At 37.4% G+C, this 16,761-nt stretch overlaps 1 non-coding gene across 1 annotated transcript; it reads left to right on the top strand.

Moving 5' to 3' along the window:
- The first annotated feature begins 15,738 nt into the window (after positions 1–15,738).
- On the top strand, positions 15,739–15,845 carry LOC141675561 (small nucleolar RNA R71). Its single transcript, XR_012556208.1, has one exon. It is a non-coding gene; the product is annotated as a small nucleolar RNA R71 (small nucleolar RNA).
- The last annotated feature ends 916 nt before the right edge of the window (positions 15,846–16,761 follow it).

Below are 16,761 nucleotides of genomic sequence, written 5' to 3'. Positions count from 1 at the left end.
ATAATCCATGCATACTCTCCATCCTGTAACTGTTCGAGTAGGGATGAGCTCATTCTTTTCATTTGCGACCACAGTGATACCTCCCTTCATAGGTACACATTGTACGGGGCTCACCCACGAGCTGTCAGAAATAGGATAAATGATGCCTGCATCTAGCCATTTCAGAATTTCTTTCTTCACCACCTCCTTCATGATGGGATTCAGTCTTCGCTGCTGTTCCACAGTTGGCTTACTACCCTCCTCTAGCAGAATTTTATGCATACAATATGAAGGACTTATTGTAACACCCCCAGATCCGGGGTCGGGGATCCGGGTCATCACGGTCTTTCTTTCCACAATATCACTTCACTTAATTAATAATAATAACCTTATGCTGTGACCCCACACTAACACACACCACAACCCGTTATAGTCTCAGAGATGAAATTTAAATAAGTACAAGTCTTTGAATCCACAATTTAAAAGTTATTACAACCCAAAATGATTACTTGATGAATTTACAGTTAATTGCCATTAACTGCCACAAGTTATAATTATACATAATTTGATTCTCAAAAATAGAATGCCTGATCTACCAATAGATCTACCTCTGCAGCTATAGCAGCCACAACATCATCGGGAAGACGCGGGACGCTTCCCACGCGCTTGCGCTGGGTCTGCTGGAGTCTGGCCATCTTTCCTAACTGTTGTTGTGTGATGAAGAAATAAAGCAAGAGTGAGCCTTACAGCTCGCAAGATAATATATAGTGATAACAATAATATAAGTATCTAAATGGATACTTACTAGAATCTTTTATCATGAGTAAGATAATTACTTACTAGATATAAGTAAAAACAAGGGATGAAGTTACCAAATACTTCACTATACTTATATCATTTATAAAGCTACTTGAACTACCACTGTTCAAAGTATAATGAGCTTTCAACAGTTCATCACATAGATGAGACTACCAGACAAGATTTGAATAGATTAAATCTTTGAAATATTATTAAAGGAAATGAAGTTATGATATACTTCATTTAGTTCTGATATATATATATATATATATCCACATATACATCTTCTTTATACATTTCCTGAAAACCTCTGTCATGTAAAGTATGAACAGAATTGCAATATCCAATAAATTTGGAAAGGAAAAGAATTTGGCATAAACCAGATATCTTGCTGATCAGGCAAAGATACCCATAAGTAACCTTTTCTACTAGTAGATGGACGAATTCCCCACTGGTCATCACCCTGGTCGTAATAGGACCTTATGCTGGACTGCCACTCAGCCACTTATGCATTTGATGGACTCCCACTGAGCCACTTACACTATCATGGACGCCCACTGAGCCCATGTTGCTTATGCCGACTCAATAGATGGACTTACTTCCCGAACGTTGGGTAAGTAATCAATTCATTTACCAAAACTGCAACCGTGTTGCGAATATAAAATACACCACAGAGCCGGATCCCTCAGGTTTTGAGCGAGTATTTAAATCCCCTTAAAAAGGAAGATCTTAAATATAAAAATGAGTTTTGGGATCCGCTCTAACTTTTAAAAATCATTTTGAAGACTCGAAAACACTTTATAGAGTGTTTGGAGTAAAGCTGATTTAATGAAGTAAATCAGTCCCCAGAATATTTAGAAAATGACTTAATATTATTATTTAAATAATATTCCCATAAAGAATAATCTTTATAAAAATAATTGAAGTAGAAGTATTAAAACTTATACTTGAAACGAGTATTAAATAACCAAAGATATACTTATATGAAAGTACTATCTTTATTGGAATAATCGAAAATAAGTTTGATTATTGACACCTTATTCTTTAATAAAATAAAGAATATACCTCAGCAAATAATCGGAGTCATAGATCCTCAAATGAATATTCGAATAATATTCATTAAATAATATAAACTGAGTCATAAGCCCTCGAATGAATATTCAAATAATATTCAATAAATAATATAAAAGAGTCATAAGCCCTCAAATGAATATTCAAATAATATTCAGATAATAAAATAAAAGGAGTCATAAGTCCTCGAATGAATATTCAAAATAATATTCATTTAATATAAAGGAGTCATACGCCTTCGAATAATATTCGAAACAATATTCAATAATAAAATAAAGTTAAAGTTATCGAATAAACCTTATTCGATTAATAGTTTTGAAAACTATGACCATATATATATATATAAGTATATATATATATTTATATCCATATATACAAAATCTACTCGGGATCCTCGACTCCCGGTTTTAAAAAATATTTTCACCTTTGGGTCCCTGTACTAAGGGTATATGCAAATTACCGCTATCCTCTAGCATAGGTATTATCAACTGAATCAACAGATATATATGGAAAGAATGCGAAACAGGCATGCATATATATATACCATAGCAGCATGTTTCAATATATTGCATCATTTGCTAATTAACCAACATGCATCTATCGCAAGATAATGCAAATACATATATTCATCACAACAACAGTTATAACGGGTAGAAAACTTGCCTGAGCGACTGGGGGTTACGAATGGCTCGGGACGAGTCTGGTAACCTATAAACAACAAGTAAGTTGGAATTAAACCAAAGTCACTTGTAAATCTATTCTTTAACTAACTTAGACTCTAACGTTTGTTTTGCGCTTACTGATTCTCTTAAGTCACTCGGGTACCCTCGGCTCCACCATTTTTAATAATTTAACCTTTACGAGTTTTAAAGCGATTCCTTCGCGAGTGTCTTACCAACTGCCTAACACACTTACCATAAATGTTTCATACATTAATTAACCCTTTTTGGTCTTTAACCTATGTTTCAAAGTAAGGCGAGGGGAAAAGTTTCGTTCGCGAAACGCCGTTACTTGAAACGGTCGTTTCTCCTAAACCGTGCATCGGAATCGAACGAACTACATATCAAAACGAAGCTCGTAACATGAGCTATCTAAACATGGTAGTGGTCATAATCTAGCAGGGGGTTCTCGGGTCCTAATGCTATGCACAAAAACAGTCTAAAGAAAATCGGACGTTACGACGGCTATGTTTACGTGATTTCCCAAATTTAAACCATTCAAAACCAACCACAATTCAACCCCAAATCAATCATACAACCAACATCCATCCAAACCACATCATAACAGCCCCAACAATCCACATTAACCATTTATACTTATTCCCCACATGAACTAAAAGCTTTACTTAGGTTCTTTAACTAATTATCAAGATTTACAACTCCAACAATACCACAAAACCAACTAATCTCTACAACTCAACCAAACTTCAAACAATCAAGCATCATGCTTTACATATACTATATCAAACATATTCAATCCTAATTACTCAAAACTAAAGCTAGGGTTTGTAGTTTATACCTTCCTTGGAGAGTGGAGAATCAAGAGAATGGCTTGGAATCACCCTTAAAGTCCTTATCCAAGCTTAATCTAAATAAAACTTCAAGAACACAAATTTTATTTCTTGAAAAACACTATTCACCATCTTCTTCCATGATTTATAGAAAAAGATTGGCTTGGAATTAGAAGCTTAAACTTATAGGAAGTATGTAACTATCCATGGGGAAGCTTAGATAATTACCTTGCTAAATAGTAAGTGGTGGAGCTTGGATCTTCAATTTTTAAGAAATGGGCCGAGAGCTAGCTTGGGAAGAAAGAGATTTTTGTGTTTTGTTTGATGAAAAATGAAATGTTTGCTTGGTTGGTTGATTTTTGTGTTGTTTTTAGTTAATTACCTTGTTGCCCTTGAGTTTGTGTGGTTAAAAAGTCACCACATCTCCTTCCTTCCCATGTCATGCTTGTGTCATCCTCATGATGTCATTCTCCCCTCCTTGTCCTCTTCTCATTGGTTGGGTGACATCATCCTCTCTAATCCCTTTGATTAACTTCCTAATTGTTTGCCTAATGACCGCTGATCTGTTATACGGTTCGCTTAACTTTCGTTTTCGTTTATCGTTTGAGGGATCATACCCGGGATCTTATTACTTAGGTTCCCTTAACCTTTCTCAATATATTGTATTCCTTTTATGATCCTCTATTATAATCCTTTAATTTAAATCCTTTTTATCATGTTACCTTATACTCAATTCTCTCCGTATCTAGTGTATTTCCGGGAAAATCAAAGTGTTCGGATTTGGATTCTGACGATCTTTACATACACTTATATCCCATATAAAGTACTAATAAAATCTCAGAATATCCATATCAGAACCCCTATATAGTGTGGCATGAAAAGTTTTCTCATTCAGCAAAAACACTATTCATAAGGGTTTCAAAATTTCCCAAAATTTGGGGTTATTACAGTCTCCCCTCCTTAAAAGGATTCCGTCCCGGAATCAGTTACAAAGTGAATTGGGATACTTTCTTAGCATTACACTTTCTAACTCTCAAATAAATTTTCCCACATTGTGGTTCTTCCATCAAACTCTGAATAGTTTGATAACCCTTCTCCTAAGCACTTGTTCCCTTTTCACTCTACAACCCTTCCTGGTTGCTCCATATAGGTTGCGTCGGGTTGCATATCTATGCGCTCATATGCCCCTATTTATCTGGCATCTGAATTACACTTCCTTAACACTGATACGTGAGACACGTTACGACCTGCTACATGTTCGGGGTTAGGGCTAGCTCCTATGCTATCCTCCCAATACGTCTTAATATATCCAAGGGTCCAACAATTCGTGGACTTAGCTTTCATTTCTTTCCGAACCTCATCCTTCCTTTCCAAGGAAATACCTATAACAACACTAGGTCCCCTATTTCATACTCTTTTTCCTTTCGTGTCAAATCAACATACTTATCATGTCCATCTTGGGCTACTACCAGCCGTCCTCTGATTAGATCTATCATATCCTTGGTCCTTTGGACTACTGCGGGTCCGAGCATCTTGCGCTCTACAACTTCATCCTAACATAAGGGAGATCGACATTGTCTTCCCTTAAGGATCTCATAAGGCGATACCTCAATACTGACATATGATCTATTGTCGTAAGAAAACTCAACCCGTGTTAAGTGATCATTCCAATTTCTTTCAAGTCTATTGCACAGACTCTCATTATAGCTTTTAGCATTAGAGCTTTTGCTTCTCACTACCCATCCTTTTTCCCAGTTCGTAGTCGCTACTATCTTCCGTTCCTAATATTATACTAGTTATACTTTTGCTCGTTAGCGTTCTATAACCTTTTAATAACCACGTCAACCTTAGTATCACGAATGTGTTTCCATTCTGAATACTACCACAACTTTATTACTCCTTTTTCAGCTGTTTCTATTTCCCAAAGTTTGATCAATCATATAGAAGTAAAGGAATTTGTTGAGAGATCACTATGATCATGAACACTTGTTATCTCGCATAGTTAGTACAGAAGGTGGCCAGCCTTTAGTACTTGACAAGCAATTAAATAATAGTTGGTATCCTACTAGGCTTCTATCACACAGATAGACAGTCATTCGGTAATACCTCCCCTTCTGGAAGGGTTGTTCTTCTCAACTTACATGAAATAAAAAGAAGAGAAAAGAACGAACTGAAGAGAATTGTATATATAAAAAAAATATACTGCCACAAAATATCTGGCTTGGAACCTACCTCTGAACTATAGAGGTTTGTCATAGGAGAACAAAACATATATGTATTTATATCAACATCAAGTATTATAGCATCCTATTTCACATGCCTAAATATTTTTGCTATTCCGTCCATCATTCTATGGACCCATGCTCTTCCTCGAGCTTATACACAATCACCTTTGAAACTCCCTCGACATCGAAAATCGAATCTGGGATCTCATTCTATACATCATCGTTACTAGAATTCTATGCTTGCACCGCAACCTTCCTCGTATAATAATACGACTCTCTATTGATAAGAAAGAATAATAATTCACTAGGTAGATACTTTACTTAATTAGTCTATCAATGATAACTTATACACTACCACGACCCGATTAGTGGTACTCAATCTCAACACCCATTCCAATACAACTCTCACAGTTGTAATCAGCTCATTACTCGCAGAATCATTGCTGCCTTACTATGGTCCACCACTGACCTACTGTAGTCATTCATTTTCCATGAAGTCTTAATAGCTAACCATACGGAGTCCCTACATCTCGTATCTAATTCTCCTAAGGAGTTAACATAACCACCAATAACAATTCATGAAGAACACTCCAAACTCTGACGTACTTTCATGACATGAAGTAGATAAAATTGCAGAAGAGTTTCAATCAAAGCAACGATAGCAGGTTAATACCATTCTTAATCATATGCCTTAAATAGAAGACTTAACTCAAAGGTTCCTCTAGTCCTTTTTGAAACATGGTCCTGGCTTATCTCAAGATAGGACCTCCTAAGATAGATAGCCCGCTCATGGCGATTACACGAATTAAACCTTTACCAACTACTATTACGGTTGGGTATTGCACAGTCATCAGAAGGAATGTCAATCTTCCAAACCATAATACAACCTTCACAGTTTTAACCATCCTCACTGTATTATTTTGGCACAAGCGCCTATAATTATCCTCTTACCTTTAAAGTGTCGGCCACCTCTTTGGCCTTTCCTGATAGTAAAATTTCCTTACAGTCAATTCCATTTTAACCACTTTCACAAATTTTCTACCCTATTTCCGATCACTACTTGAGTGAAGATGTTTTCCTTAAAATCTGATAAGTAAAAAAAAATCACCATTTTTCCATAAGTTATTGCCTCAGTCTTTAGAGGTTAATCACTGTCATGACTGACTCTCAATCATAATTAGAACATCTTTTATCTTAAGTCCTAATTGCCTTGAATAATTTCGACCATTACTGGTTCGATCCATACTTTCTCGTGGTTTAACACGTGCCCCACTTGGCAACACTATAATTACGTCATATTTCCTTTATCCACATTTCTATTCTTGAGAATTTTGAATATTACCTTTCTCCTTGTAAAACCTCTAAGGTTATCCTTGAATCGTTCCTCCTGTAGTCCCTAGATACAGGGCATATCAAAATACCATATACTAATACTAGAATCATTGTCTATATACTTTTGAAAAAAAAATTCTCCACTGATTCTTAAAGGTTGTTGTTACCTTAACCCTTTCCCAATCATACTGTCAAAACTCATACTGTCCCTATTAAGGGTGACATGCCAACCTTTATACAGTCCCCTAGGATTCATTTTAAGTTACCAATGTTCTATCCTTAATTCCACCTTTAAAAGGTACCTGCATCCTTCCACGGATAAATCAAGTCATATATCCTTGATAGATTATCTTATTCATCATTCCCACCTCGATAGTCTATACCTAACTTCATAATAGCATCCTTATTCAAATTGAGGTCAATCCATATGGCCTCCAAAAGATAACAATGGTCATCCGCTTTTCTTTCCTGATTTGGTAATGATAACATGGATGTTCTGGAAGATATTGGTCATGTTCAACGTGAACTTCTTCTTAATAATTCCTTATTTACTTTTGTTGTTTATCTCAACAGTCACCTCAATGTTGGGATATTTCTCATACCTGGCGTCTCCCTTTCTGAGTATCGAGCCACCGGTCTTACATTTCACATTCTTGAAGGTCACTTCCTTCATCCAATTTTCTTAATTTCTTACTTCCTTGTCTCCTTAGTCTATCCGCGTCTCATTATTTACCCTTCGAATTATCTCAAGGTTTCATTGAATTCTCCCAACTTACAGGGGATAATTATATATGTATCTCTTATGCCTTCAACCATCTATTTTAACTCATGGTGAATCACCCTCATCCTGACGATTACATACTTTTCTATGTCTATTGCTATGAGTCTTTAGGGTTTCCTCATACCCAACTCCCTTATCATACCTCAAACTCTATTGCCTTTATATTCCTTTCCACTTCAGTTTCTTTTTATTTTCCTTTCTCTTATCATTATTTCATGAACGAACACAACATAAGTATTGATTCCAAACATCCCGTCATTCTGGATTCGTGTCCTCAGAACGAATCTTGATAACTTTTACAACTTAGATTCATAATTCATCATACTCATCCACTTTTGTTCTAGCTCCAAAGCTTTTACACTATCTCCTTATCTTTGGGAATTACTTTCCCGAAAACAATTGATTGAACTTAAATCAGTTTATTCTAACCTCTAGCTCCGTGCCTTTCTTGGTCTTTCACCAGTGGGTGGTCTCTCTCTTAGGAGGGTAAGTGACAAAAACAGTCTTTTGTGGGTCGTCAATCATTCAGAATCTCAAATGATTCCTCTATTTCCTTTAGCCAGGCTCTTGCCTCGACTAGGTCAACCTGTTCCTTGGAACTCTGAGAGCTTAGAGACTTAAAGGTCCTGAAAGAATTTCCTATCGCATTGTTTCCTCAAGGTGGTGGTTGGGGATAATAGTCTAAGTTCTGTCTAGACAGGTCCATGAATTGCCGTATAGGAGTACCGTCTCGGGTCTCCTTTCCTTACTCGACTTTCTGTTTCCTTAGTATGAAATGTTTCATCCTACTCCCCATAATTGGGGTCATCTTTTAATTTAAAATCCTCATTTTCCACTCCATTATGTCATGGGTTCCTTCTATCTTGATGGCGACCTCCCTGACTATCACGTTCAGGGTTTGCTCTAAATCTTATTCCTCAAACTCTGGCTCTCATCTAAGTTCTCATCCTTACGCTCTTGAACTTTCGGAACCCAAATTCTATAGGAATACCTCATTATTCCCTTATCATCTTTCTCTGGCACCGTATGCTCTTTTCCAATAATTCGGTCTCTATTGCAATCTCAAACAGCTTTTCGGTACCGGCTCCGGTTACCTTCACTACTATTTCCAAAATCTCTTATAAACTCTCCCAAAGACATTATCATCTTGAGTCTCTCCTTTTTACTAAGGGCATCAGCCACCACATTGGCTTTCCCCGAATGATAAAGAATCTCCCAATCATTATTCTTGATTAGCTCTAACTGCCTCCTCTGGCATATGTTGAGCTCTTTCTACGTGAAAATGTACTAGAGCACTTATGGATTAGGTAATTCTCGCACTTCTCTCCATACAAGTAGTGCCTCCAATCTTTAGGGTAAAACTATTGCCACGAGCCTAAGCTCATGGGCGGGGATATCGAATTTCATATTACCTTAATTGTCTTGACATGTACGCGATTACCTTACCGTGCTGCATAAGCACGCACCCTAAGCCCTTGTGCGAAGCGTCACTACACTTCACAAAATCTCCTTTTCCATCCGGCAATGCCAGCATAGGGGCCATCACCAACCTCTGCTTCAGTTCTTGAAAGCTGTTCTCGCATTTCTCTGTCTATTCGAACTTCTCAGTCTTACGAGTAAGCCGCGTTAAAGGGGTTACTATCTTTACAAACTTGAACGAACCTCCGGTAGTGACCGGCCAATCCTACCTCTGGTAGTCGACCTAACCATGGTCATCAATTCATCAGTGGTCCTTTATCCAATCTTGTCAGGATCCTCTACGGGATCCTCCTCAACAACTATCCCTTCTAAGACAACATCCTCAACCGCTACATCCTCAATATCAACATCATCCGGTCCTGCATTAGGACACTCTATCGGATCCACAATCCGATCTCGAATTAGTAATAAAACATCATCGCGCTGTTGCTCCTCAACCTCAGGGTTCGAAGTCCCGCTACCATATACGATAACGAACTACGCTCCTATCACGATATTTATAAGGGTTCCCATAAGGGTTTTAACTGTCAGTACTACGTTAGGTAGCCCGACTATGAACTTGGCAAGAGTTCTTATTATCTTTGTGAACTTATTATCTTAACGTCACATCATCTCTGAGGTTTATAACGCTTAGCTCTGATACCACTTCTGTAACACCCCCAGATCCGGGGTCGGGGATCCGGGTCGTCACGGTCTTTCTTTCCACAATATCACTTCACTTAATTAATAATAATAACCTTATGTTGTGACCCCACACTAATACACACCACAACCCGTTATAGTCTCAGAGATGAAATTTAAATAAGTACAAGTCTTTGAATCCACAATTTAAAAGTTATTACAACCCAAAATGATTACTTGATGAATTTACAGTTAATTGCCATTATCTGCCACAAGTTATAATTATACATAATTTGATTCTCAAAAATAGAATGCCTGATCTACCAATAGATCTACCTCTACAGCTATAGCAGCCACAACATCATCGGGAAGACGCGGGATGCTTCCCACGCGCTTGCGCTGGGTCTGCTGGAGTCTGGCCATCTTTCCTAACTGTTGTTGTGTGATGAAGAAATAAAGCAAGAGTGAGCCTTACAGCTCGCAAGATAATATATAGTGATAACAATAATATAAGTATCTAAATGGATACTTACTAGAATCTTTTATCATGAGTAAGATAATTACTTACTAGATATAAGTAAAAACAAGGGATGAAGTTACCAAATACTTCAATATACTTATATCTTTTATAAAGCTATTTGAACTACCACTGTTCAAAGTATAATGAGCTTTCAACAGTTCATCACATAGATGAGACTACCAGACAAGATTTGAATAGATTAAATCTTTGAAATATTATTAAAGGAAATGAAGTTATGATATACTTCATTTAGTTCTGATATATATATATATATATCCACATATACATCTTCTTTATACATTTCCTGAAAACCTCTGTCATGTAAAGTATGAACAGAATTGCAATATCCAATAAATTTGGAAAGGAAAAGAATTTGGCATAAACCAGATATCTTGCTGATCAGGCAAAGATACCCATAAGTAACCTTTTCTACTAGTAGATGGACGAATTCCCCACTGGTCATCACCCTGGTCGTAATAGGACCTTATGCTGGACTGCCACTCAGCCACTTATGCATTTGATGGACTCCCACTGAGCCACTTACACTATCATGGACGCCCACTGAGCCCATGTTGCTTATGCCGACTCAATAGATGGACTTACTTCCCGAACGTTGGGTAAGTAATCAATTCATTTACCAAAACTGCAACCGTGTTGCGAATATAAAATACACCACAGAGCCGGATCCCTCAGGTTTTGAGCGAGTATTTAAATCCCCTTAAAAAGGAAGATCTTAAATATAAAAATGAGTTTTGGGATCCGCTCTAACTTTTAAAAATCATTTTGAAGACTCGAAAACACTTTATAGAGTGTTTGGAGTAAAGCTGATTTAATGAAGTAAATCAGTCCCCAGAATATTTAGAAAATGACTTAATATTATTATTTAAATAATATTCCCATAAAGAATAATCTTTATAAAAATAATTGAAGTAGAAGTATTAAAACTTATACTTGAAACGAGTATTAAATAACCAAAGATATACTTATATGAAAGTACTATCTTTATTGGAATAATCGAAAATAAGTTTGATTATTGACACCTTATTCTTTAATAAAATAAAGAATATACCTCAGCAAATAATCGGAGTCATAGATCCTCAAATGAATATTCGAATAATATTCATTAAATAATATAAACTGAGTCATAAGCCCTCGAATGAATATTCAAATAATATTCAATAAATAATATAAAAGAGTCATAAGCCCTCAAATGAATATTCAAATAATATTCAGATAATAAAATAAAAGGAGTCATAAGTCCTCGAATGAATATTCAAAATAATATTCATTTAATATAAAGGAGTCATACGCCTTCGAATAATATTCGAAACAATATTCAATAATAAAATAAAGTTAAAGTTATCGAATAAACCTTATTCGATTAATAGTTTTGAAAACTATGACCATATATATATATAAGTATATATATATATATATATATATATTTATATCCATATATACAAAATCTACTCGGGATCCTCGACTCCCGGTTTTAAAAAATATTTTCACCTTTGGGTCCCTGTACTAAGGGTATATGCAAATTACCGCTATCCTCTAACATAGGTATTATCAACTGAATCAACAGATATATATGGAAAGAATGCGAAACAGGCATGCATATATATATACCATAGCAGCATGCTTCAATATATTGCATCATTTGCTAATTAACCAACATGCATCTATCGCAAGATAATGCAAATACATATATTCATCACAACAACAGTTATAACGGGTAGAAAACTTGCCTGAGCGACTGGGGGTTACGAATGGCTCGGGACGAGTCTGGTAACCTATAAACAACAAGTAAGTTGGAATTAAACCAAAGTCACTTGTAAATCTATTCTTTAACTAACTTAGACTCTAACGCTTGTTTTGCGCTTACTGATTCGCTTAAGTCACTCGGGTACCCTCGGCTCCACCATTTTTAATAATTTAACCTTTACGAGTTTTAAAGCGATTCCTTCGCGAGTGTCTTACCAACTGCCTAACACACTTACCATAAATGTTTCATACATTAATTAACCCTTTTTGGTCTTTAACCTATGTTTCAAAGTAAGGCGAGGGGAAAAGTTTCGTTCACGAAACGCCGTTACTTGAAACGGTCGTTTCTCCTAAACCGTGCATCGGAATCGAACGAACTACATATCAAAACGAAGCTCGTAACATGAGCTATCTAAACATGGTAGTGGTCATAATCTAGCAGGGGGTTCACGGGTCCTAATGCTATGTTTACGTGATTTCCCATATTTAAACCATTCAAAACCAACCACAATTCAACCCCAAATTAATCATACAACCAACATCCATCCAAACCACATCATAACAGCCCCAACAATCCACATTAACCATTTATACTTATTCCCCACATGAACTAAAAGCTTTACTTAGGTTCTTTAACTAATTATCAAGATTTACAACTCCAACAATACCACAAAACCAACTAATCTCTACAACTCAACCAAACTTCAAACAATCAAGCATCATGCTTCACATATACTATATCAAACATATTCAATCCTAATTACTCAAAACTAAAGCTAGGGTTTGTAGTTTATACCTTCCTTGGAGAGTGGAGAATCAAGAGAATGGCTTGGAATCACCCTTAAAGTCCTTATCCAAGCTTAATCTAAACAAAACTTCAAGAACACAAATTTTATTTCTTGAAAAACACTATTCACCATCTTCTTCCATGATTTATAGAAAAAGATTGGCTTGGAATTAGAAGCTTAAACTTATAGGAAGTATGTAACTATCCATGGGGAAGCTTAGATAATTACCTTGCTAAATAGTAAGTGGTGGAGCTTGGATCTTCAATTTTTAAGAAATGGGCCGAGAGCTAGCTTGGGAAGAAAGAGATTTTTGTGTTTTGTTTGATGAAAAATGAAATGTTTGCTTGGTTGGTTGATTTTTGTGTTGTTTTTAGTTAATTACCTTGTTGCCCTTGAGTTTGTGTGGTTAAAAAGTCACCACATCTCCTTCCTTCCCATGTCATGCTTGTGTCATCCTCATGATGTCATCCTCCCCTCCTTGTCCTCTTCTCATTGGTTGGGTGACATCATCCTCTCTAATCCCTTTGATTAACTTCCTAATTGTTTGCCTAATGACCGCTGATCTGTTATACGGTTCGCTTAACTTTCGTTTTCGTTTATCGTTTGAGGGATCATACCCGGGATCTTATTACTTAGGTTCCCTTAACCTTTCTCAATATATTGTATTCCTTTTATGATCCTCTATTATAATCCTTTAATTTAAATCCTTTTTATCCTGTTACCTTATACTCAATTCTCTCCGTATCTAGTGTATTTCCGGGAAAATCAAAGTGTTCGGATTTGGATTCTGACGATCTTTACATACACTTATATCCCATATAAAGTACTAATAAAATCTCAGAATATCCATATCAGAACCCCTATATAGTGTGGCATGAAAAGTTATCTCATTCAGCAAAAACACTATTCATAAGGGTTTCAAAATTTCCCAAAAATTGGGGTTATTACACTTATCCCCTTGATGTCTGCTATGGTCCAACCTATAGCCGATTTGAATTCTCTCAAAATCCTTAAGAGCTTGTCTTCTTCACTACCTGAAAGGTCAGATGAAATAATAACAGGTAACGTAGATGAATCACCTAAAAAAGCATACCTCAAGTGCTCAGGTAATGGCTTGAGCTCCAAGGTAGGTGCTTCCTCTATTGATGGTTTGAGCTTCCCTTCAGCGTTCTTAAGGTCAGAAGTACCAAGAGATTCAAATGGTATGTCCAGCTTTCGCTTCCAGGGAGAAGCGTTCAGATATTGTAATTGCTCGTTGCTATCTTCATCATCGCTGTCAAAATCCCCCACTAAGGCCTTTTCCAATGCATCAGACATTAGCATGTGATCGAGTTCCAAATTAACCGCAGAATCAATCACATCCAATTTTAAGCACTCCTCATCTTCTGTAGGGAATTTCATTGCCTTGAATACGTTGAAGGTCACATCCTGATCTTGAACCCGCATAGTAAGTTCCCCTTTTTGCACATCTATCAAGGTACGGCCAGTAGCCAAGAAAGGCCTTCCCAAGATTATGGGAATTTTCTTATCTTCCTCAAAATCCAGAATAACAAAATCTGCTGGAAAGAAGAGCTTATCCACCTTGACGAGCACATCCTCAACTATGCCCCTTGGGTAAGTAATGGAACGGTCAGCCAATTGTAGCGACATGTATGTGGGTTTTGGATCAGGCAGATCTAGCTTTTTAAAGATCGACAACGGCATCAGATTAATGCTTGCTCCCAAATCACAAAGGCACTTGTCAAAAGTCAGATTGCCAATGGTGCAAGGAATGGTGAAGCTTCCTGGATCTTTCAGTTTTGGTGGTAACTTTTGCTGCAGAACAGCGCTGCATTCTTCTGTGAGAGCAACGGTTTCAAGGTCATCCAGTTTCACCTTCCTTGAAAGAATAGTCTTCATAAACTTCGCATAACTGGGCATTTGTTCCAGAGCCTCAGCGAAAGGTATATTGATGTGAAGTTTCTTGAACACCTCCAGAAACTTCCCGAACTGTCTATCCAGCTTTTGTTGCTGCAATCTCTTAGGAAAAGGTGGTGGAGGATAGAGCTGTTTCTCCCCAGCTTCTACTTCTTTTGTCTTTTTCAGCATCAACTACTTTTCCAGACCTTAAGGTAATAGCCTTGACTTGCTCTTTAGCTTCCTTCCTGCCTGGTACTTCCGTGTCACTGGGAAGAGTGCCAGGTTGACGATTGAGCACTGCATTGGCTAATTGATCGATTTGATTTTCCAAGGTCTTGATAGAAACCGCCTGACTCTTGCACAACAGCTTAAGTTCCTCAAAATCAGCACTAGTAGGTGCAGCTGCACTTCCCTGTTGAGGATATGATTGCCTTGTAGCATACTGCTGTGGTTGCAAGAATCCAGGTGGGTTAAACTGTTTACTCACTCCTTGCTGATATGGTGGCTGAATAGCATTCTGATTATTCCCCCAGCTGAAATTTGGATGATTTCTGTTGTTAGGATGATAGGTCGCTGGCACAGGCTGCTGTTGTCGCTGATAATTATTCACATACTGAACAGATTCGTTGACAAGAGAACACTGATCCGTAGCATGAGAACCTGCACAAAGCTCACAAACCATAGCTATTTGATTCACTCCATACGTAGCCAGAGAATCAACCTTCATTGATAGCGCTTGGAGCTGGGCTGCAATAGCGGTGGCTGCATCAACTTCCAGAATACCTGCTACCTTGCCTGACGTCATCCTCTGAGTTGGGTTTTGATGCTCATTTGCAGCCATCGTCTCTATAAGATTATACGCCTCAGTATAGCTTTTAGCCCATAAGGCGCCTCCAGCTGCTGCATCGAGCATGGGCCGAGATTGGGCCCCCAAACCATTATAGAAACCAGTGATCACCATCCAATCTGGCATTCCATGATGTGGACATTTTCTCAACATTTCCTTGTAGCGTTCCCAAGCCTCGCACATAGATTCTGTAGGTTGCTGCGCAAACTGAGTAAGAGCACTCCTCATAGCAGCAGTCTTTGCCATCAGATGAAACTTCACCAGAAACTTTTACGCAAGATCTTGCCACGTAGTGATGGACCCAGCTGGTTCAGAATGTAACCAGTCTTTAGCCTTGTCCCTCAGTGAGAATGGGAAAAGCCTCAACTTGATAGCCTCATCAGTCCAGCCATTATACTTAAAAGTGCTGCAGATCTCGACAAAATTCCTTATGTGCATGTTGGGGTCTTCAGTTGCCGCTCCTCCAAAAGAAACAGAATTCTGCACCATCTGAATAGTGCCCAGCTTGATTTCAAAGGTGTTAGCTTGAATAGCCGGATGAAGGATGCTTGACTGAATGTCATCAATTTTAGGCCGAGAAAAATCCATAAGAGCTGGATCAGCTTGAACAATACGATCTCCCATGTTTACTGGTTCTTTCTGCTCAGTTCCTGAATCCGAATCCTCAAAATCTAACTTCTCCGGAATATCAAGAACTTCATCTGTCTCCTCAGCTGTATCTAAAGTCCTCTTGCGAGCACGAGAACGAGTTTGCATAAACGCTTGCTAAAGTACCTGAAACACAACCGGAAAAAATAAGTAACTACCACGTCCTAATCACTGAGTCCTAATGACCAATGATGGTAAGTACATAAACTAAACAAATACGCCGAGTCCCCGGCAGCGGCGCCAAAAACTTGTTAGGGCGAAAACACGCACTAATATTCACGCAAGTATACGCGTTCGCAAGTAATATAGAATACTTTCTAGTTCGTTCCCTCAGAGACTCAGACTAAATTATTGTCTAATTAAACTCACTCACCAATGTATGATTACTTTTCAATGTTAAGACACTAACACTTAAAATTGTTGATTAAATATTAACTATAATTAACTACTTAATTAATCACTTAACTAACACTTCAATTTATCAATAATAAAACACTCA

The sequence above is a fragment of the Apium graveolens genome, chromosome 7 (assembly GCF_009905375.1).
Source record: "Apium graveolens cultivar Ventura chromosome 7, ASM990537v1, whole genome shotgun sequence".
NCBI classification, from domain to species: Eukaryota; Viridiplantae; Streptophyta; class Magnoliopsida; order Apiales; family Apiaceae; genus Apium; species Apium graveolens.
Note: the sequence above shows the minus strand (reverse complement) of the source record. Positions and strands in the feature narration are given on the sequence as shown.